Source organism: Alexandromys fortis, unplaced genomic scaffold (genome assembly GCF_014885135.2).
Source record: "Alexandromys fortis isolate MF-2015 unplaced genomic scaffold, M_Fortis_MF-2015_v1.1 scaffold_60, whole genome shotgun sequence".
Lineage (NCBI taxonomy): Eukaryota > Metazoa > Chordata > Mammalia > Rodentia > Cricetidae > Alexandromys > Alexandromys fortis.
In genome coordinates this window covers 8,820,237-8,845,048 of record NW_026067946.1, presented here as the reverse complement: position 1 = coordinate 8,845,048, position 24,812 = coordinate 8,820,237, and the positions used below count along the sequence as shown (strand labels likewise).

General features: G+C 43.3%; 1 long non-coding RNA gene across 1 annotated transcript; it reads right to left on the bottom strand.

Moving 5' to 3' along the window:
• Nucleotides 1–9,045: 9,045 nt before the first annotated feature.
• Nucleotides 9,046–21,784, bottom strand: LOC126506022 (uncharacterized). The gene is made up of 3 exons (XR_007593061.1): nucleotides 21,362–21,784; nucleotides 10,572–10,688; nucleotides 9,046–9,417 (listed from the first exon to the last, which is right to left on the bottom strand). It is a non-coding gene; the product is annotated as an uncharacterized lncRNA (long non-coding RNA).
• Nucleotides 21,785–24,812: the final 3,028 nt, after the last annotated feature.

Genomic DNA, 24,812 nt, shown 5'->3' with positions numbered 1-24,812 from the left:
TTTATAATAAACCCATTATCACCTATATTTAGCATATGCTAATAAAATCTTAGAATCCACCAGTAGTCAAGAGTTCAGTGGGGAAACAGAGGCTCCCATAAGCCCCTTCCCCATCCATGATTGGCTGTTAACAGACCTAATCTTGCGCAGGCCCAGTGTGCACAACCTCAATTGCTGAGATCATATTTCCAGTGATACCTTCTGGAAGAGGGGGAAAATGCTCTCTCCAATGAAACGACACTAAGTATATCAACCATGCTCCAGGGCAAGCCCCATGATCAAGAGTAGCTGATCAACACCAAATGGACTCTTAAGTTTTTTTGTATGATTTTTGCTTTGGTTTAGCAGTTTTATTTTGGTTTGGTTTGTTTGGGGTTTGTTTCTTTGTTCTTGTTTTTGTCTTTGGGATGTTTGTTTTGTTTTTAAGAGAGAAAAATATAAAGTTGGGTGGGTAGAGAGATTGGGAGGATCTGAGAAGAGTTGGGGAAAAGAATATGAACAAGAATATATGAAAAAATTTATGTCAATAATATAAGAGACAAAGGAAGAAAGAAAGAAAGAAAGAAACAAAGAAAGAAACAAAGGAAGAAACAAAGAAAGAAAGAGCAGGTTGAGTAAGTCATGAGGAGCAAGGCAGTAAGTACCATTCCTCTGTGGCCTTTGTTCCAGTTCCGACTCCAGGCTTCTTCCTTGAGCTCCTGTGAGTTCCTTTGATGATAGCCTGGAATGTGGAAATATAGGTGAAATAAACCCTTTCCTTCTCAAGTTGCTCTCAGCCATGGTGTTTCATCACTGAAATAGAAAACCTGAGACATATACCAAGCTTGAGAAATTCACCTTTTGATATCTGATGTCAATTGGCATCCCAGAGGCTGTGTAGCCTGTGCTGATGTGACTACACTTAACACAGCTGGAGACCTCATAAAACATACTTTGGGCAGCAGGAGGTAAGAAGAAAGGAAAGGTGGGAGAAGCAAAGAGGGAGAAAGGAAAAAATAAAATGATGGAAATGGGGACGAGGAAGGAAGATGAAAGTGAAGAGAGCTAGACTGTTGAAACAATGCAAATCTGCTCCAGGGTTTCAAAGTTCCTTTGAAAATTAAAAGCCCATGTTCAAATAGCCAGCATATATTATCTTACTCACCAATATCTGCCATTCTTAGCCAAAAATGAATTCTGCCAAGTATAAAAAACATGCTTTTCCTCATAAATATCTTAGAAGTAGATATTTTATTGGAAATTTAAAAGGAAGTTGAAGCTGATATTGTTAAGTTAGTCAAATCTGAAGCTCCAAGGTTATAACTAAAAATTAAAAAGACTCATCCATGTACTAGGCTCTCTTTGACTTTTGGTTCAGAGTTTAAAGTGCTAAGCTGTTGTTTTGTGGTGAGGAAGATTAAACTCAGGGCCACCGAGTTGTAAAATATCCAATCCCATCATGAAAGGTAGAAAATTTTATTAACCTCAAACATGGATGCGACTTGAATCATGGCATCAATTTGTTCTCACAGAAAGGACATCATTAAACACTTTCAGATAAGCCCTGAAAGTGACGGGAGAGCTGTCTACTGTAACTGAAGTTCAAAATAAGTTGGCCGAAAGTTTAGTGCATAGCTGTGATTTATGACATCATAATCACTGCCCCTTTGTCTATACCTGGCCCTTGTGAAGATGTGGGTAGCATTGCTAGTGCTGCTTCTAGGAATCTCAGACCCACGGACTCCAAGAATTATACCACCGTTATCCACCAGAGATGCGTTTTAGACATTTAGGAGGATAGACTTCACACAGACAAAGACCGATCAAAACCATCAAAACATGGGAAATAAGAAAGAAGTAAAGCAGAGAGAAAAAAACACAAACACAAATTACAACAGTGGAAACAAGGAGGGGGTCTTTCTCATGGATCCCTGGGCAAACCATTACCAATATCCATCCAGGTAAACCAGAAAAGGAAACACACTTAGAAAGACCGTGTAGCAGGGTCATAATCCAACCCGAGTCTAGCAAGCTATGAAAAGTTACCACTTCAGGTTGTCGAACTGCAGACTCTTCGAGAAGGAACGTCTTATACCCTGCCCCATCTCTGCTAATGAGAGAGGCTTCTTCAGTTTGCCTGAAGGAGCCATGCTTTCCTCTGGAGCCACAAGTGGCCATGGTAGCACTATTAAATTGATAACATTTCAAAGAAGTCAGAGCAAGATTGATGAGCACAGCCTATTACTCTTTTTATCTCTACTTTGGTGGTGTGCTATGGAATAATCCTTCTGTGCACTGTGACTGTGTATTTCTTTCACTGGTTAATAAAAAGCTGACAGGCTGGTAGCCAGGTAGAAAGGATAGGTGAGACAGAAGGAAACAGAGGACTCTGGGAAGAGAGAGGCAGACTCAGAGGAGACATCAGCCAGCCTCTGAGTAAGCAGGATGTATAAAAATGAGATAACAAGCCATGAGTCATGTGGCAAAGCACAACTAGAAATAAAGGTTAATTTAAATGTAAGAGTTAGCTAGTAACAAGCCTGAGTTATTGGCTGAACATTTATAAATGATATTAACTCTCGATGTGGTAATTTGAAAGCAGTTGTAGGGACAGAAAGCAGGTGGTCAGGACAGAAAAACTTCTGACTACATGGGAACATGAATCTGAGATCACCAGGCAATAAATACCATGTGAGTCTGTAGACACAAGATTCTGTCTCACCTGGTCCCACAGCTGTTCACTCAAAAGAAACACACAGAGGCTTATATCAGTTATAAACTGTTTGACCTATTAGCTCAGGCTTATTATTAACTACCTTTTACAACTTAAATTAACCCATAATTCTTGTCTATGGTTAGCCATGTAGCTTGGTACTTTTCTCAATGAGGCATTCTCGTATTGGTTTCTCTTTATCTAGCTGGTGACTGCAGACAGAGCCTGTCCTCTTCCCAGAATTCTTTTAGTCTGGCCGCCCCACCTATACTTCCTACCTGGTTACTGGCCAATCAGCATTTTATTCAACCAACATGAAAGATAAATCTTTACAGAGTAAAGAGTATTATTCCACAGCATAAGTCCATTTCAAGTGAGCTTCTCAACCACATGGTGGAGCTTCACATTTTAAAGTCTGGAAAAGTTGATGCTGGGCATGGTCCAAAAGGAAAAACTGCCAGGCATGGTGCTAAACTCCTTGAATTCCAGCACTCAAAAGACAAAGGTAAGCAGAGTTCTGAGAGCTCAAGGACAGCCTGAACTATAATGTGAGTTTCAGGCCAATCATGGCTATACAATGAGACTGTCTCAGAAAAAAAATAAGTAAAATTACTATTTTTAAAGAGATAAACAGTAAAAAGAAGTGGAAAGTTTTAGAAAACTTCACTGACAAGAAGGTACAAGATTGTTTTAGTGGAAAATTAAGTGTGGGGGACCACCTCCAAATTTAGCTGCTAATCGTTCCCCAGGGAATGCCTTGCCCATTGGCTCTTCTCACCCCACACACTCTGTTGATACTCAGGTAGCTATCGCCACTCCTCTGGGAAGGTTCAGCAGCAACAAGTCACTAGGAGATTCCAACTACTGCTGTCTTGCATCAATTGGAGAAAAAAAAAACTCACATCAAGAGGATTATGACATCCTTTCATTCCATGAAGCAATGGCCACTGGGGAGAAAGACATGGCAAAAGAAAGACAGTAAAAAAAATACCAACTTTATTTCCCCTGGGGTCACATCAGCTAGAGGCAGGGACAGTACACACAAGGTTCTGAGAAGGAACGCTCCACCCTTCACACTTGGTTTCCTACCAGAAGGATCTCACCGCTGTGACCTCACTCTCCCTGCCCCCCCATAAACCTTCCATATTCCACTCTGGACCCTTCTCCAAGATGATACCTTGGGGCTTACCCTCCCTAATTAGTGTTCATTCCTGTACACTGGCATGTCTCATTATAATATCTTGTTGACAGTATCTAACCCTGATACAGCAGCCCAGCAGGTGTTCTCCACTCTATAATGAGACCTCTGATCTATCTAGCCTACCTTAAGCATATCCATTGCTCATCTTATCCTTAGAATGGTAAGAATATGAATACTCCTTTGCTTCCTATTAGGTATCTTGATAAACTGAGCATCTCGATATAATTTTTCTATTTCCATGTAATAGGGCACTAGTGCCCTACTTTTCATCAAGCCTCTTACCATGTACCAAACGGTAACTTCTACGAAAGCGCATTGTGCTGTTCTTTCTATTCTAATGCAACCTTCACTATCATTCCTCATGGACAATCTCACCCAAGCACATTATCACTATTATCTTTAGGTGGATGGCTTCCAATAACAGGGATCTTTCTTCTAAGTGCCAGCCAATAATTTCAGTTGTGCATTTAATATGCTTCTGAAATACTCCCCTTCCCTCAGATTCCATAGGAACTACTCAGATGTCCTTTACATTGAATAGGCTATTAGCGGGTTCTTGGTTTCTAGTACCGATAAAGAAACTGCAGAGGAGGAAAAGGAGAGAGATTGAACAATGAGGCAACCTCAGCAAAGAGTCAACCCTGTAGGTTGCTAGGATGACCCTTCAAACTGTCCCATTGAGGCACTAGGCTCAAGCTTGGTACCCCTAAGTTCCCAGCCCTTGGATGTAGGCTGCCCCCAGGAGACATATCCTTAAGGGAGGCAGCAGCCTAGGGAAATTCCTGAACAGCAACAGTCATCTTCCCCAGAAGGAGAAGAGATGAGTAGTTAATATCCTTACCTTCTTCTGCTCAGAGGCCATCACCCTGCCAGGATGGTGGCAGCCGTCAGGCAACCTTGGCACAAGGAGGCTAAGCTAAGCACAGTCATTGCTGGTATAATATGCATTTTTTCTTTGGGTTTCTGGTAGAGGAATGCTTTTATGGGAACAAGGACTTCCAACCCAAAAAGCCTAGTGTTGTAGAAAACAGACACGTGTGTTTCCCAAAAGGACCACTACTAATGATAAGAGGGGCCTCCTTCACTTCTACCCTTCAGTGTCAAAAGCTCTTATAACTTCCTTCTAGAGACATGCCCCATGCATGCTGACCACTGATGTAGTGTGTGTTTTGCATCCTGGAAGGGGATATCCACCTGACAAGCTGGAGCAATATCTGCACTGTTGAAAGTTCTTTCTGCTTCTCTATTTGGCTGTAGTTTCCAGGTGTCATGGTACATAAGGTTTAGAGATGTGGCACACATGAGTGCCCTGGTCACGGGCCTATTGTGACTTTTAGAGCTGTAAAATTGGTCCAGAGACAGACACATCAGACCAATGTGTTCAAAACTGGAATTGTCACTTCTCATCTCATTGCTCTCTCAACGCTGTTTTTCTATAATGTGCCGCTCAAATGAGACATTCCTAGAATGTATCACCACCTCTGGCAGCCCTGAAACTGCGTGCTTCCTGGTACATGATTCTGTCACCTGAGAATATGGTACAGAATCCTGAAGTAGCAATGCGACCCCAAGATACATAGTCTTCAATGCCCAACTAGAGGTAAAAAGTCCATCTTGCAGATCAAGAAATACAACACATTTTAAAAAATAAACAAATGCTTCAAAATAAATGCACTGTCTACAACACTAATGTTAACAAAATACCCAGAATCCCAGGGGAAGACATACACTGTCTTCTGTCCTTTGAAATCAATTGGTAGAGCTCTGGTAGGAAGCGCACAGTGAAGTAGCAGTCTAGAGTTCTAGACTCTAGATTGGGCGTTTCGTTTACTACTGACATTTAACAACCTAAGTCTCCATCTCCTCATTCCCACACCTTCTCTTGGCTGTCTCAAGGGTACCTCAAGCCCAACCAGTACTTAACTCTTCTTTGATCTTGTCCCATAATCTTGTCCTTTTCAAAGATTTCCTAACCATGCAAACATCACTCCCTTCTATTCGGTTGCTTTGGCCAAGAAATTATCTTTGATTCTTACTTCTTAAGCCCTTACTAAATCTACAACCAAGTCCTTCTGGGTTTCCTTTCTAGGTAACTCTACAATCCACCCATTGCTGTCTACCTCCAGTTCCAACCACTTCCTCTGCCCACCCCATTTCTCATGGGACTCTAGGCATTTTAATCCAATCCCCTCCCTCCCTTTCTCTCCTTCCCTCTCCCTTTCCCTTTCCCCCTCTCTCTCCCCCTTCTTTCTCTCTCTCTCTCTCTCTCTCTCTCTCTCTCTCTCTCTCTCACACACACACACATGCAACCCTATCCATTTTTCCCTAAATAACCACAGAAACCTTTTTAGAAAGACATCCCCACCCCGCCATCCCCTGTTTAACACAGGCTATAGAATGTAACCAACTCCTGCCTTGTACCAGCCTCATGTGAAATAAGGCTCCTTTTTCTTCCCCACACCATGCTCACCTATCACTGCTCTGCCCATCCACCCTCCGCCTCGCAGCCTCTGCTCATCCATACTCTGTGCTTGTACCTCTTGCCGTACTCTTCACCCATAAACACCTAAACGCTTGCCACCTTCTCATGAAACTGCACTGGCAGAAGTGAAGATATTCCAGGTAGAAGAACCTGTGCCTTCACACACCTGCGTTAGCTATCTGACTATGGAGCCATTGGACCCAAAGGAATCCCCAGGAGTCTCATGCTAAAAGAATAAAAGTTCTGGGGACCAGGTATCATCCAGAAGGACCATTTGTCTCATAGAAAGACTTCACACAGTGGCAACGAGGTGCAGAATGAACCTGGAGCCTGGGGCCCAAACAACAATGTGTCAGTGATGTGTGGGACCCCACTTGGACCTCTATTTAAATCTCAACTTCATGTCAGGACCCCAAAGATGGAAGATGGACTTTGGGGGGATCCTTGGATCTCTTTATTTGCTCTTCTTCTCAATTGGTCACATTGAGTAATTCTCCTTTTTTTTTTTTTCTTTTATTACTACTTTTCTCTTTAATTAGCTTTTTAAAGAGAGTGGCTGAGCCTAGCTTGTTAGGGCTGTCAGGGCCCAAGTTCTGATCCAACCAATCTCAATCCATCCAGAGGAGTCTTGGTGACATCAAAGTCGACTGCTTTTTGTTTGTCTCCCTATGGGGCCATGGCTGACCTGGAAGTCCTGGAAGTCACGGAGATCTGCCTGCCTCTGCCTTCCAAGTGTTGGGATTAAAAGTTCATTCCATCATACCCAGCCATTAACCTCAAAGTGTATGGAACCCTTGTGGACTTCACAGTAGTAAATGACCTTCTCCCAATGCTTCTCAAAGGCACAGTTTGCGTTTCTCTAGGCAGTTGTTGGTGGGTATTCCTCTCTCAGCAGAGATGACTAGTTTCCTGAGGATGTCAGTGATGTCCATTACTGTCACTGTTACAACACCACTGCTCTGGAACAACCCTAGAGCATGAAGGAGGGAAAGAAAAGGGGGGATGGAGGGAGAGAGGGAGGGAGGGAGGGAGGAAGGGAGGAAGGGAGGGAGGGAAAAGAAGGAGGAAGTTAGGCCATATAATTAATTTTTAAAGTACTATTTCCCCATCGATAACATTTTTTTTAAAAAATCACAACAACTTATTTGGATTGAGATAATACATGCAAAGCCCTTACAAAATGTTTTATACAGATCTTAGAATTAATTTAACAGAATAGTGTCTTCTCCTCCTGTCCTTTCTTAGAGGTTTTAGTCACAGATCAAGGGGAACGCTGGAAGCACTCTTTATGTGAGAGGCTATTTTTGGCCTCCCTTAGGAGGAGAAACAGCTACTAGAGCTGAAGTCTCCAGGGAAGCTGTCTGCTGATGCTGAGCAGTAGAGGGCTGTGGAAAAACCAAGTCCTCTCTCTCCGTTAGATGTGGATAAACTCCAAGGCGTAATTCATTCTCTGCTTCCCACGTGGAATCAAACTGAGAGCAAACGTGGTCCTGAAGCGGTATCACAGCCCTGTCTTCTTCATCTTGCCCTTCTCCCCTCTTACCGTTTCTCCCAGGTCTGCTTTCTCAATAACTCTCTTGCACACAAATTTTTGTCTCAGGACTTTGAGGAAATGCATCCCAGGACAAGCTCATCTTCCTGGGTACAGGGAGGAAGAAAGGGTGTCTTGCTTTAAAAAAAAAAAAAAATTAAGTCCCTAAAGAAGAAAGAGTTATGCAGACCTTGAAGAGATGAGGTCCTTGGGTTTAGGGCCTGGTTCTATGACCTGGGTCATTTGCCACATCTCTCTTCAGAGATGAAATGGACCTGGAGTCAAAGTCCACCCTCTTGGAGTCTTCCTATCTGAAATTTGAAAACTATATGCTTTTACTTTCCCAACTTCCTTACATCTGTAAAGCTTTTAAACTAACAAGTCTCACAAGAAGTTCATAGGGACGGCTACAAGACTATCTTAGCCATAAGGTTTTAAAGTTAATGTATTTTCTCTCTACAGTATAATCTTTCCTAGATTTACCAACCAGCATCAAAGCTATTTCAAAAAAAAAAAGTCCTGACCAGCACAGAGGTGACCACAGGCAGCTGTGCCATGAGAATGAGTGCTAAGTCATAAGATGCAGCATAATCTCTCCACACCAAAAGTGCTGTCGCCATCCCTTCTTCCTATTGGCCCATTAAAATTCACAAGATGCTGTTGAATGCATCCTGTGTGCCACCACCACCACCCCTGTCTCTTTCTCTCTCTGTGGTGAAAACTGACACTGTCTTTGGCTTCATTACAAACACAAATAACCAAATAAAAGAAGAAGAATCAAGTACTCTATATGACAAGAAGAAAAATGTGTGTGGTGCTAGGGCATAAAAGAGGTGGACTTCCTGCTGGGCAGTGGTGGCACACACCTTTAATCCCAGCACTCGGGAGGCAGAGGTAGGCAGATCTCTGTGTGTTCTGTGAGTCCAGCCTGGTCTATAAGAGTTAGTTCCAGGACAGGCACCAAAGCTACAGAGAAACTTTGTCTCGAAACAAAAAAAAAAAAGAAAAGAAAAGAAAGAGGTGGCCTTCCCCCATGGTGACTGAGCTAAAGGCCTATGGTGGGTAGGGTAAAAAAAAGGTAAGGTACCCAGCAAGAACCATCAGAAAAAAAGTGAGAGAGAAGGCCAAAGACTGTAGCAGAAGGAACCACGGAAAAATATTGAAGCATTTGAATGAGTAGAAACACTATTAAAAAATAAATAAAAGGGAGGTGATAAAACTGCATGAGAAAACCACACTGATGGGCTCCTGGGTAACCCTGAGCTAATCTGGACCCAGGTCACACAGGACCAAAGGCCACCAAATGATGAGTCTGTTCCTACATCCAGTTTAACTGGAGCTTGACAACATAAGCTCACCCGTCTACAGCAGGTCACCGTGAACTCTGGAACCTGGCTCTCTCCTCCTGGGCCCATTGGCCTCTACTGGTGTCATCTCAGTCTTTCCTATTACCAACCACTGAAGAATGAGGGGTGCAGTGCCCTGGTGACAGACGTGATGGATGTGCAGAGCTTGAACAGAGAGGGTAAGGGGAGTCACTGGTCATAGCTAGAAGCTGGGAACCATGCCCCCTCCTTTTCTAGAGTTAACCATATAGACAGTCCCCAAAGGCACTTCTGCCTGGCAGGCAGATCTAGAGCAGACTGGTTAGCAGTGGTTTCTAAGTACTTGACTTGTTTTTCCTTAAACACCTGAGTGGCATTCAGAGTAAGGCTAACAAGCTGCAGCTTTGCCAATAATAACCCAAGAAAATGTGAAGGACGCTCTATCCGGTGAGAGACGCGTACAGTGCTGAAGATAGTCAAGGGGAAGGGCCTTGAGATCGTCCTCAAACATGAAAGACAGTGTGGGGAAAGGAAGGAGCCTTGACTCAAGGTCTCCTTGGGGCAATGTTAACTCCTCCCTTTAGTCTGTTTTAAAGCCTCTTATTGTGTTCCAGGGCCAGAGACCCTAGTGGATCCAGCGGAGTCCATTACTGAACTTACAGGAACAGGGACATACAGGAATGGGACCTTTATGTCCGGGGTCAAATCCTCCCTGTCTCCAGTCAGGAAAGCTGACCATGGGAAGGAGTCCTTTTCCTTCTGCTGAAGCCTCCCAGCAAGAAAAGCTGACCCCAGACCACTGGGGGGGTGAAGGGCCAAGTCAATGAAGTTTGCTGTTTTACAGAAAACTGGACCTTCTCAAGAAGTGGAAGTAACAAAATTCACAACACCTTACACACAAAGATGTCACTTTGTCAAACTCTTTAGAAGTATAAAAGCAAAGGGAAATAAAATAAATGAAGGTAAAGGACTGTTGAGTAACCAAAATGGAAGGCTGTGGATACTCAGTTTAGATTCTTTTCTTGTTGGGTTGGTTGATCTTTTTGTTTTTTGTTGGTTGTTTTATTTTTTGTTTGTTTGATTGTTTTTATTTTTGAGACAGGATTTCTCGGTATTACAGTCCTGGTTGTCCTAGAACTCACTTTGTAGACCAGGTTGACCTCAACTCCCAGTGATCAACCTGCCTCTATCTACCAAGTACTGGGATTAAAAGTATAGCCACCGCCACCCAGCTTCATTTTAGATTCTTAAAGTTTAACTTTGATTTTACAGCACAGTTGCTCATTTTTCTATCACTAAACAACAAGCTCATAAGAAGAGATAGATTTCAAGTATCTTACCTCCTGGAATGTTGCATGAGGCTTATTCAAAGTAGAACATGTTCATTACAGATCACCCTCAACTGAGATAACCCAGCTTGGGGGTTTCCCAGGCTCCTTCGCAATGGAGATCACTCTCTAAAGCAAGGGACGAATCATGTCAAAGAAAAGTCATTTTCCAAATCACTACTTCCAGAGAGCCCTGCTGGACAACTAGATTGGAATTTGCTTTCCCCTGACAGAAAGCTCCCGAAACTCAGTGGGCACTGGGGAGAGCGCCTATGTAAAAACATAGTACTACATCTCTGGGGTTAAAGTAAATCAGGCCATAGAACAGAAATAATCGCATCCATTCTCTTCTCTATAATGCTCAAGCTTAACCACACACAGGAGGGGAAACTGAAATGCACGTATGCTTTCCTATCCTGCACCAGGGAACATAACAGAGGAGGAAACAACAGTCAAGGAGCAAAATAGATAAAAAGCATCAGTTCAGCTTGAAGGGGAGCCCTACTTGCTCTAAGCAAGGCTTCTGAGCTCCAACTAGTGGGGTTCGCACAGGGGCACTGGAAGCCAGGCTCTGGTTCATCACACTAACAATGTCCTACTCACACCCAGGTTATTAGGTAAAACATTTGATTTTCACATTGTCATTTAATTTTCACAATAACCTTACAGGACCCTAATAGTCTTCCCACAACACAATTTAGGAAATTGAGTCTCAAAAAGATCAAATAAATTGCCCCGGGTCACACAAATACAAAGAGCAGGACTTCAAGCTAGAATGGCCAGCCACCAGATGCCATGCCTTTTGTCTCTCTTCTTTGGGCCATTAAGGACTCAGACCATCTCTGCTTCTTCTTTCCAGTCCAGTCAGCATAGCAGAAGGTCGGTACACAGCACCGACCCAAGCAGCTCAGATTCATGTCAAGCTTACAGTCCTCATGAGGACACATGCTTTCTCTGCTGGAAGAGCAGATAGATTTGGGCTCCAGACTGATGAAAAGAAAAACAAATCACTAGGTAGGAGCGCTTTCTGGTTATCACATCCACCAGAAGGAAGCCTTCTTAAAGGCCAAGGCGGAAGTTGGTTGTGACACTGTACCACTGAGGGGGAATTGGTGTCTATCTATAAAGCTGTTTACCCTTGTGACAGGGCTGTTTGAATCAAAGGCACCTGAAGTAAACATAATTGTACCCAGGAGGTCACCATTTAGTTATGACCAGTTATGACCTCCTGGTAAACTCAGAGGGTCAGAAGCAAAAGAAGACCCTGAAGCCCAAGAGAGACACAACAGCGGCAGCAGAGGACCCAGCCTAGGAGGGATCCAACATGTCACCAAACAAGCAGACCTCACAACTGGATGGCTGGATGTGTCTTGCACAAACCAACTCCAACGTTTGCAGTTAGTTTTCTTCCTTTCTTCTTTTTTCTTTTTTTTTTAAACTTTTTGGGGGCCCACCTCCGCTCCTCAAATAAATATACTGAGACTTGGTCTTACTTATGAAGGCTTGGCCTTAGCTTAGCTTGTTTCTAGTCAGCTTTTCTAACTTAAATTATCCCGTTACCCTTTTGCCTCTGGGCTTTTGCCTTTCTTTATTATATATATCTTTCCTTCTTACTCTGTGGCTGGCTGTGTGGCTAAGTGGCTGACCCCTAGCGTTCTTCTCTTCTCCTTTTCTCGATCCTTGCTCTCTTCCTTAGATTTCTTCTCCTGTGTATTCTTTCTGCCCACCAGCCCCACCTGTTTCTCTTTCCTGCCTAGCTATTGGCTGTTCCATTCTTTATGAAACCAATCAGGTATTTTAGACAAGCAAAGTAATACTGCTTTGCCAAGCTAAACAAAAGCAACATAAAAGAATGCAACACATTTTTGCATCATTAAACAAATACTCCATAGCATAAAGGAACGTCACACATCTTCAACTAATATTCCACAACAAGCGTTGACTATTCAAATTCTTTTGACCTAAAGCAGGAATTTCAGGCTAGGTTTCTAAATGGGCCTAAAAAAAACTGGCAATACTTTTAGCAAAATGAGAAAGTCTATGCAGATGACCCAAGCTTTGAGATACTTCCTCCGTATCCCCCACTACATGGGATCTCCCCATTTGCCTAAGCATAGCGTCCTCTGGGATAGTTGTTCTGCATTCCTGAACCTTATTCTTCACTTCCTGAATCCAGAAGCCTGGGCGGGTGTTTTTAATCCCAGCACTTGGGAGGCAGAGGCAGGTGGATCTCTGTGAGTTTGAGACCAGCCTGGTCTACAAGAGCTTGTTCCAGGACAGGCTCCAAAACCACAGAGAAACCCTGTCTCGAAAAATAAAAAAATAAATAAATAAAAAACAAATACCACAAAGTCTTTTAGGATCAGATGAGACAGGGAAACACATGCCTGTCTCACAAAATGTCCTCTCTAACACAAGGCATAAAAATGTGGCAAGTTAAAAAAAAAAAACTGAGCCAAGCAGTGGTGGCCCATGCCTTTAATCCCAGCACTTAGGAGGCAGAGGCAGGCAGATCTCTGTGAATTCGAGGCCAGCCTGGTCTACAAGAGCTTGTTCCAGGACAGGCTCCAAAGCTACACAGAAACTCTATCTCAAAAAAGTTTGAATGAAAGTTTAGTAGTTTCAGGATAATGTTTTTATGTTAAAACAGTGGGGGGGGGGAACCTTTGAAAGAATAGTGACTAAATTAATACAGACCACTTAGCAATTATCTTCAAAAGCAAGATGATTCTGAATAAAATGCCCAGCACAGCATATATAAAGGCTTGTTCCCCTGAAGCAAATGGGCTAATAGACGTACTAATAGACAAGATGCATTTGGAATTCAAATAAAGGTTTAACAGTAGCTTCTCTGGAGAGCTGGCTCTATTTTTAGAGAGCATTTTCTTAGGAACTTCACAGCTGAAACTAGGAAGTGTCCTCCAAGAGCGTTGTTGAAAAAGATCTTGATGCCAGCTACGAGGCTACCCAGGCCCTGACTAGATGGAGCGTAGGAGACCCTTCTCTGTTTTTATTGGCTGGCCTGCAGGCTAGGTAAAATGAGAGAGTGGGGAACTGTCCAAAGCCACCAATTTTGTGACCTTTAAACTCAGTCTGACTTTATCATCTATAAAGCAGGGCAAATGAAACCTTCCTCTCATGGTTGTCATGGTTGTCTTATCCCGAGAACAAAGGGAGAACAGCTTCTGTAAAGGCTCAGTACATATGAGAAGTAAACAGTTTGAACTTCTTATGGAGCAGGGATGGGGGATGATGAGGCTAGCCTGAGATATAGCAAGCTCATGTCCAGTCTAAACTAAGCAGAAAGTTACAGTCTTAAAAAATAATAAGTGATATATACATGTACCTTAATGTAGGTGTCATGGACTTTCCTGGGCTTTACCTATGCTGAAAGGCTAAATATGCAGATTTTATGTAATGTGTTTCCTGTGGCTGGGTTCCCACATTCTCCATTAACCAACTCCATGTCCCTTTGTCCCTCCTACCAGATCTTCCTCTCTTGGACTCAGTGTATGAAAGAACCATACTTTACTGACAGCCATATTCTACACTCACTGATAGTTAACAAAGATCGCTAAACAAACACCATCGGGTCACCTAGTCTGTCACTGATCTGGCACTTTCTTCCAGAGTGCTTTTCACCACCCATGGTTTCCTCTCGACACTAAATTGCAGCTTCATTGTGCTCAGAGGTTGCACGGACTTCTTTCCTTACTCAGCACCCAAGTAGAGCTTTCTACCCTGCAAATGGGCAACCTCCTTCCAGCATGAGAAGACGAGTTTCCTAACCCACTCACCTAGCATGCAAGTTACTCGGCATCAAGTCACGTTGTCCCTGATCTCCCTGAGCTTTAAGACTGGAAACAGCTTAAATCAACATATACTCCCATGCTAATTTATTCCACCCAGGACCCAGAATCTCCACGGAGGATGGCCTCCTCCTAAGAGTGGCAGCAGAGGGAAATGCTCGGGGAACTGAATCCTTTCAGAATGGTTTCTGTATTTTCCCATGGAAGCTAAATTGGTTATGGAGGGTGTGGGGTTGTTTCCTTGTTTCACACAGGGTCTTTCACTGACTGCCCTGGAATTTGCTTTATAGACCAAGTTGGCCTCAAACTCTTTCCTCAGTCTCCCATACCCCTGGGCTGGAGTCCTGGGACAACAGTTCTGTCTTACCACACCCCATTGCATGTTTTGCTTTATTCAAAATCAAAATCCATTCTGATAAAATTCTCTATCTCCTGTCTTATCCTTTATCTCCTTCCTCTCAGTGGAAGAAAACACTAAGTCAACACTCCAGGCAGCAATGTTCTGGTAGTCCATGAAGCACGAGGCATGCAGTTCTTGGTCAGCTACCAAAATTGAGAAAATTACAAAAGTTGAAAGACCAATATCTGGTCTTTTCCATTGGTGATGGAAATGACCTATATCTAGAAACAGACTGAAATTTCTTTACTTATTTGGCTTGTTTTATATTTTCATCCAAGCATCAAAGAATACAGTCTTTTACTGTGTTACATCCTTCACCTTGGAAGGCGATTTATATAAGATTTTTGAAAAAGCAAGTCACTATATAAGTCTTGGCCGATGGGAGTTCCAGTAAGTCTTGTTTGCTACCTAGAGTTGTCATCATAAATTCTGCTTGCGTCTGATGTTTAAAGTGTCCATCAACTTTTCTATGCAGAAGTGTCTCCATGCTCCAGCAATGTTTTGAATTTCAGTACAAATTATTCTAACGTTTCTTGAACTGCATTGCTGGATGGAAACCAAACCCACAAGGCCAGGCTCTTCAGAGACATTGGTCTTCCTGGTGTCTGATGAGATATACTGTACCCATCCATGATCCTGGTCTCAGCCAAGTGGCTGGGAGCCACCGGTCCAAAGCAGGGGTCATGGCTTGAAGATCAAACCATGAACTGTTCTCAGCAGGATGATCATTAGATGGCGAGCACATGCCACAGATGTCATTGTCAGAAAACATTGGTAGGATGTTCCCTGCCTATCCTAACTTTTCCAAGATGGCGGAGATGAGAGAATGCACCCAGTAGCTCAGGTACACAAACCACAAGAAGAAGTCACCACAAGGTTATATATGTTCTTCTACACACTAGATATTTTCACTCTGAAATATGCGATTTGGTCTTTAATTTATGCAGATTATGGCCCAGTCATGGGCTCAGGTTCTTCTTAGTGGGAGCACCTTGCTGCTTTAAAACTTCTTTCTGCTTCTCTTGGCTTAGCAACTCGGTATAGGAGTGGGAAAGGAGGATCAGAAGGATGCATATGCCGTGACGGAAATGACAGTGTAGAGACTAAAAGGGACATTTGGCAACTTTTTCAAATCTAAGCAAGCACTGAGGCAAGAAATAGGATTAATTGTCCTTATGGCTCTATCCCAGTAATTATGTTCCTGTCATACCTGGGGGCATTGTAATGCAAGTTTTAAAGCTATGAACTATGTCCATCATCTGTCTCTAAATTTGATAATTGGACTTCATAATCAACAAAAAAATCAATTAAAGTGATCACTCTATATCTAGAATATGAACTTTTACCCAGTTCTAATACTGGAGACAATCCCATACAGGAACAATCCTGGTTAGACTGGCTCTTTTTTTTTTTTTAATGACATTTAGCATACTAAGTTTTCCAGAAACCAGAACAGCTCCCTGAGCCAAGAATCAGTTAGTTTGTTTGGTGAAAGGATTCCTACAGCTCTTAGAAGGTTGGAGTCACTCAGAATGTTTCGAGTCCCTTTCTAAATCAGAATGAGTTCAGCCAGGTCCATGAGGGGAGGCATGATAAGTTATAAGAGGGAAGACTCCACTTGGCTGCACTGCTTTCCATTTACCAGGTTCCCCTCGCACCGATTTTCTCCCCACAACACTCTCTTGCCCGTCAGTTTGCCATTCCTATGCACAAAGGAGGCAGAGTTCCTTAGAACTGAAGGATGTTTGGGAAGAATAAGGAGGAGGAGGAGGAGGAGGAGGAGGAGGAGGAGGAGGAGGAGGAGGAGGAGGAGGAGGAGGAGGAGGAGGAGGAGGAGGAGGAGGAGAGTGGACAGGCACAAACCTTAGTTCCCCAGGCAGCAAAATTGTATAACTTCAATCCTACCCTGACCAACACAGAAGATAAATATGGCTGAAATCAAGGAGCCATTTTAATCCAAATAAGAGTAATTTCATGAGTGTTCAGAATCAGCCAGCATTCAGAATGGCTTCTCTGACCCTCTCTCTGATGAGCAAATAAAATCTGTCAAGGGAAGTGAGACTGAATCAGCCCTCTCTGCGAGAAAAGAATCCATGACAGACTTCCAATAAGGATGCTCAGATGTAAACCCTCATTACCAAACCAGAGGATACCCGGAAAGCAATTACCAAACATTTGTATACAGAGAAGGGAGAACACTCAAAGCCAAACCTAAGTACCACTGCTTCTTCCAGCAGTTTTCATGGGAAAGTAACATTAGATGGAAAATCCCACTGCCTCCTGAGAAAGAACACTTAGAACTGAAGGATATTTGGGAAGAATAAAGTCTTGTAATGTTGACATTTTCATGAAAATCATAGACTTTTCTGAGCGGACTATATAGCCAAGGGCTTCCAGAGTTGGCTAACTTTCAGGCTCTTGTTTCATAGTCATTTGTCCAAAGTGCATTTCGGTAACTAGGTTATTTATTAATATTTATTATTAGATGCCGTAGGCTGTTACAAACAGAATCATGGGGGAGGAAGGACTTAGAGAATGGAGGATCCCCTGCTGGGGGCATTGCGTTCCTTACAAGAAGAAGCTCTCATTTTTGTATACCAAAAATCTTAACATCCTATCTTAAATCTTAGACATCCTATCAATCATACAGCCTCAACGATGCCAAAATATAATCAACACACTGGACAAGCACAAGTCAGTGCTATTTTTCCTGAGTTGCTCCATTTGCAGTCAATGACATTAAGTAAATGGAAAATGGGATAAATATTTTTATAAACAGTTTGCTGTTGCAGTCATAGTGACCCGGGAAAGAAAGGGTAGTCAGAGGAAGAAAACTTGGCACCAGTGCCACCAAGCAAGTAGTTCTAGGCTGCGGGGGACTCTGTGTCAGAGGTTGGAACAGCCAGCCAAGAATGTTCTAGTTTATCAAAATTTTGACATTTGGGTTTTTGATCCAAAGAACAAAGGAAATGTCGCCCTCATAAATCCTCTGCAGCCTTCTCTTACATCAAATCAGCGATCGCCGGCTTGCTTTTCAAACTCCAAGCTGATGGGAAGTGACATTTCCAGAGAAGTGGTTCGATATGGTCACATTTTGTAAGTAAATAGGCAATGTAAAAAATGTGTGTTTTTACTGAGAGAGCTGGCCTTTGTATAAATAAAAACCCCCACTGACATATATTGAATGATATGATGGTTTTAAGACTTACTATTCAGGAGCTGGTTATGGTGACGTTTGCCTGTAATCCTGGTAACTTGGGAGTCGAAGCAGGAAGATTAGGAGTTCAAGGCCATTATCAGCCACACAATTAGTTAAAGACCACCTTGAAGTACACAAGACTTTGTCTTAAAAAGTAAAGCTACCATTCAGGAAAACTTGGATTCTCCTGCACGCTTTTTGTCTTCCTGCGTTCCTATAGTCAGAGCTCATAATGTTTTGTCTTGCATTAGGAGCATCTTGTGTCTGTGATGAAGGTTCCTTCTGTGGGGCATAACTGCTCCATACTGAGGGTAAAACACTGTCTCAGCCTCACTTGTGACTGCCTGTTCTGCCAACAAAGCTCCAACACAAAATTTAGAGGAGGGAAATAGGGGACCCCCTAAGTGTGTTCACTGATCAGTTGCCCATCACTGTCTGCTCCTCATTGAAGGGCACTAATAACTTGTAGCACAACAGAATTAGAGGGGTGAGATTTTTAAAAGCATAATCTCCATATGTAATGACCTAAGGGTTGGTCAAGACACGAAATGAATTCTGTTCACTGAGCCATCCCGACTTTCCGACAGCTCATCCTCGTGTGTGGGCAGGAGAGATGACACCATGCATCTCTGAATGGAAGGTCTGGGAAGAGAGCCAAGAAGGGAGTACTGTCTCTTTCCCTTGTGTCTGCTCTCCCTGCTGTGGCTTCCTTGTTTTGTTTGAAAGTATACCCAGAAAAGATTTTGATGTTTTTCTCTATTTTCTTCCTAAATAAAGTTAGATGTATCTGGGCTAGAACATGTATTGTGACTACTAGAATAGAAAAAAAATGGGTATTAATAGTAACTATCAAAGAATGGTTATATACACACACATACAACCACACATGCTAAGCCACGGTCTTTTTTCCACTTTTAAGCTATTGTGCACTTGGGACCTTTGCATTCATTAATTTAGACCATGTACCTGCTATGCCACTAAGATAGACTCAGCAAATTTCCGCCCACCACAAACAAAAATGTATCATGTTGTACATGGGTTGATGGCACTCACCTCCCCTAGGGTAGATAAAACACTGTGAGCACTGTTTTCCCACATAGAGCTATAGATTAAACTTATGAGATACCTGCCCCGTCATTGTTATGAGATGCCTCATAAGTATAATGTTCATTTATTAAGACTATTTCTCTTGTGACCAAAGATTATATTTGTGAGATGTCTTTCCTTGGCCTTTTCCCTTTGTATTATTCATTATTACGTGAGTGGTTACTTAAAAGATATTATTTGTTAAGCAACTCTGATATTTTAATTTTGACAGCAACCCTTGAGCTAACTGTGGTAGCCACATTTGGAAGATGAGCATCCAAGGCTCAGAAATGTTATGTCATGTGCGGGAACCATAGTTCTTAGAGTTCACGGAGCTGAAACTCATGCCTAGATCTATCTGCCTCCAACGTCTACACCCATAGGCTCTTCAATACGCAAAGATGCCAAGAACAGACTTGCAGGCCCAAAGCTGAACTGGTTATGGGGCCACTGGTACCCGTAACAACCAGAGTTACACTCCTTGCTTCCCAGCCCAGCCATATATCTGAAACCAATCACCTGCCTTTATTGGCTTCCTGAGCTAACTTTAATCTTTTTACTTCTGACCTCAGTAGCTACTTGTTGTTTGTCAATACTTTGGCTCTGTCCTAAATCCTGGCTTCTTGCTTGGGTTCAATCAACTCTTCCATGGTTATATGTTGGTCGCTCTGAAACCCCCGTGGTGTGAATAGGGTATCTGAAGACTTTGGCATGCAAGAAGAGCTAACAAACCTTTGTGGTAAGTTGTGAAGGCATGTGAACGTGTCTATGTGCTATACATAGATAAATATACATTGCAACTTAAAAAAAACAATAGTTCAAAGATGGCCCTCTATCCAGCCTGAGGCAAGTCTACAGGGAAAACCTTTGCTTCCATCAAAGACTTCCTTGAGGCCCTGCCTCACTCTGGGAGGCAGTCCTACAAAATATAAACTGACTTCATTAATCCTCTCGTTCGTGTTGTTTTTCCCAGGCCTCTCTTGCCACCTACTGGCAAGAAGCAAGACTCCAGGATAAGGACACAGTAAAAGAATGAGTATTGAACAAGGCCACTGTCCTCTGCTAAATGATAAGGTCCAAAGCCCAGGTGGGCCACTCACTGTAGAAAGACTGACGACAGCCAGAGGAAGAGGTTCTTGTACCTAAGCCGCTGTCAGCGTTTACGTCTCCTTTAAGAAGTATAAACAAAGTCGTAATCTTCATGCCTGAGATTGACAGAAGAGCTTCAGCCACGGGGAAGGGTGGGAAGGATTAGTTGCATATCTTGTTGTTGTGATAAACAGCTTAAGGGAGACAGCTATTTTGGCTTAGAGTTGGAGGGTACAGCCCATCGTGGCAGAGAAGTTACAGCAGTACTAGCTGTGACCCGCAGTCAGGAAGCAGAGACCTATGGACGCTGGTGCTTAGCTGTCCTTCTCTTTATGCAGTCCAGACCTGAAGGCCCCAGTACAGTACCACCCACACTGAGAGCAAGCCAGCCAACCTCAATCTAATCAACCTATCTAAATAACAACTCTCAGGCATGCCCAGAGGCTGGTCTCCTAGGAGATTCTAGCTGTCAAATCGACCATCTATGTTAACCATCACAGTGGGCGTGACAATCATCTGATCATGATAAATATCTATCAAGACATCTATTGGACACTTCAGTAAAAAAAATTTTTGCTAAATCACAACAGTAAAGCTGGGGGTAAACAAGCCTGGGTTTGGAGCTGAAAAGATGGCTCAAAGTTAAGAACACTAACAGCTTATTTATTAACCAATGACAACAAAACATAACTCACAGCACACAGAGGGGATCCCGCATCAGGGTCTCGCGCCCTCCAATGACTAATTAAGAAAATGCACTCCAGGTTTGTCTACAGCTGGATCTTATGGAGGCATTTCCTTAATTGAGGCTCCCTCCTCTCGGATGAGTATAGCTTGTGTCAAGTTGACATAAAACTATCCAGAACAATTGCCCCCTTGTCAACTTGACACACAAACACATCACCATTAAGTCACAACCCTTCCTTTCTCATTCATTCCTGAGATCTCACATTTAAAACACAAATAACCTTAAAAGTCCCAATCTTTACAAATTAAAACACATGAAAACTCCAGTCTCTTTATAATATCTGTTCCCTTTAAAAATACAAAATCTCTATGTTCAAAGCCTTTCAGCTGTGGGCTTCTATCAGAGACAAAAATTCAGCTAAGCTTTTCTTCAGGAGGGAAGAACTGGGGCACAGTCAACCATCCGAACAAAACAAAAGCAAACTCCAACACTGTAAAGAACTCAATGCCCAATTGTCTGGGATGCACTCACCCTCTTCTGGGCTCCCCAGGGGTTTCGGTCCCTTCGCCAGTTCTGCCCTCTGCAGCACGCATGGCTTGTCTTGTCCTCTAGGCTCTGGCTGGCTCCACTCCACTGCTGCTGCTGTTCTTGGTGGTCGTCCCATGGTCCTGGCATCTCCAAGATGCTGGGGTCTTCTGCTGCAACTGGGCCTCTCCTGGCCTCCCACAGTGCCAGGTCTCAGCTGCTTTCCATGACCCCTTCATGCCTTCAAAACCAGTACCAGCTGGGTGACTCTAACATTACCAAGTTAGGCTTCCAGCATGAGGTACAACCTCAGGAAACACTCCCCAGATTTCACTCGCAGATGCCAGTCTCTATTTTTCCTTTGAGTTGAACAGCCACTGTCCACAGCTTTACTTGTTCACTATTATTTACTTTTTTAATTCCTCTATTTTTTTTTTTACATTTTGGCCACAGCTCCCCCTCATCCCCCCTTCCCAGTCCCTCTTCCCTATTCCCCCCTCCCATCCTCCAGTCCCCTCATCTTCTGTCATCATCCAGGAAAGGGCAGGTCTCCCAGGGTTATCAACAAAACACGCATATCAAGTTGCAGGAATATTAAGCACTTGCCCTATGCATTAAGGCTGGGCAAGGTGACCCAGTATGAGGAGAATTGTTCCAAAAGCCAGTAAAAGAGTTGAAAACAGCCCCTGTTCCCACCATTAGGAGTCCCATAAGAGGACCAGGCTATACAAGTGTAACATATATGCAGAGTGCTTAGGTCAACCTCATGCACACTCCCTGATTGTCAGTTCAGTCTCCATGAACTCCTATGAGCCCAGATTCTGTGAGCTTTCCATGGTGTGGCCTCTGGCTCCTACACTCCTTCTTTCTCCTTCTTCTCCTTCTCTCTAGGATTCCTGAACTCTGCCTAATGTTTAGCCGTGGGTCTTTGCGTCTGCCTCCATCAATTGCTGGATGATGCCTCTCTGATGACAATTGGACCAGGCACCAATCTGGTCACAGGAGACAGCCAGATCAGGCTACTATCAAGTGTTGCTAGGAGCCTAAGCTGAGATCCTCCCTATAGCCCAAAATGCCATCCACCAACAGTCCCCCTGAGCACTCCCCGCGCCATGCCCCACCACCCTGATGATCTCTTCTTAATCACCAGTAATTTCTTAGCTCCAACTGACCGGCATCAATCATCCCTGTATTGCAAAGTGCTGGTCTCATGTCAATCATGGCTGGCTCTTCAGTCCCAGACGATCGGACTCAAAAGTCTGGGACACCAATCATACTAGAGGTCCCAATGAGGCACCAGACAAAAGTGATCAAGGAGGTCCAGTGCAGAAATCCTTTTACCTGTCCCAGAACACCAGCAGCCAGGTGTTCACAGAACTGTGAACTCAAGCAGCTTAGCAACCAATCTCACAGTCATTGCTGACGTAACCAATTGTAGGATAAGTGTAGAAAGAGGTGGGAGACTGGACGTAGGGAAGAGAGGGAGGGGCAGCTGGATTCTGAAGTTCTATTGCAGAAGTCTATGGGTAACATTAAGTCATTACACTTTAAAACAGCATTTTAAAAAAATTTAAAAACTTACCTAGTAAATACAAGCTATGTTTGTCCATTTAAAAAAACACAAACCTTCACAAAAGAGTCCCCTTTAATTTATGCTTTCCCTTTTTGTCATCTTAATGACTCCTGGCCAACTGAAAAATACTAGAAAATTCCGGAAATGATTAGCAATTCTCCCATTGCTTCCCACTCTGAGTAGCATGTTAAAATTTTACACTTTCTCCATTCTCACCACGGACATGAATCATGATGGCGACCGGCGTATCTACACTATATAAGCTACTTACCCATCTGTCACTTAGTAGCCACCTTACGTGTCAGTCAGACAGCTGACTCCGTCTAATACTTGGGCTGAAGCAACCCAGCCCAAAGTCCAAGAGAGCCCGCCATTGCCAGCATGGGGTTGAGCCAAGGAGAAGCTGTCCATCCTTCTGGTAAGGAGGAGAAGAAACGTTTGTGCTGAGGAGAGGAGGGTGAAGGGACAGGAAGGTGGAAGGAAGGGAGAAGACTGGTGGACCTGCGTTTCCTAGTCCTCTTGTTCCTGCCATCCAGAAGCAAGAACCTTTCAATATTATTCATGTTTCTCTTGCTTAAGCCCGGCAAAATTCCCACCTGAGACAATTACCCAGCAATGGTGAATATTTAGACTCTGGACGGAAGAGGTGAGAGGGACACATGCCATCCCTGCCTTTCGTCTGCTAGCTTCAGAGTCATCTAAAGTCTCCTGTCATTGTCGGGGCAGAAGAACCTCCTACATCATACCTCTACTTCCAGAGACCAAAACCGTGCTTTCTTAAAAAAAAAAAATACTAGATATGATATAATCCCTTGTGACCTAAACAAATTAGAGACAGGTAGATGTCCTTACTATGATTGTTTTTTCCATTTCTATTTTATTCCAAGAGAGAAGGGGGGTGGGGGAGGAACATGCCATAGCACATGTGTGGAGGTCAGAGGTCATCTTTTGGGACTTTGTGCTTTCCTTCCACCATGGTGTCAGGATCAAACTCAGGCTGTCCAGCCTGAGTTTTACACAGCAAGCTCTTTTACCCACTCAGCCATCTTGTCCCTTACTATGGTATTGTGATACTCATTTGGAAGCACTTACCTCCTAAGTTTCTAATACCATTACCAACTTCCTAAGAATCCTAGCCTGAAAAGGTCCATTGTTTCAGGTAAGCCAGGAAATGTATCTTCTATATTAAGAGAAATATCTCACAAACGCTTTGGCTTCGTGTGAAGTGCCTTTTCTGGGTCCGTATGATGGTTTATTGTGATTGTCAACTTAACTGGATTAGTAGAAGCCTAGGGAATTGGCAAGGCAGGTCTATAGATATAGATATAGATATAGATATAGATATAGATATAGATATAGATATAGACATAGACATAGACATAGACATAGACATAGACATAGACATAGACATAGACATAGATATAGATGAGGGTATTCCAGAGAGGATTGACTGAGGAAAAAGATCCACTGAGAATGTCAGGAGCACCATCTCTTAGGCTCCATCTCAGGATGAATAAGCAGGGGTGAAGAGCAGGCGGCTGAGCACCAGCATTCTCCTTTTTCCCCTTTCTTGGCAGCAGCAGGGACCAAGCCACATCTGCCACCACACCTTCCCCACCATGATGAGCTATCTGCCTCTGGTTCCGAATAAATCCTTCCATTGTCTATTGTCAGATATTTGGTTAGGACAATAGAAAAGAAACAAATTCATAGAAAATTCTCAGCTGTGACCTGTGCTGACTTTCCAAGAGATTCTCACCAAGACAAGCTCAGTCTTCCCGCAGAAGAATCCCATCACGGTAGCCTGGACATGCTCCCTTCCCTGCCTCGTTTCTCCACTCCCTTCCATCACTACCTGGAATCCCTCCTACATCAACTTCTTAC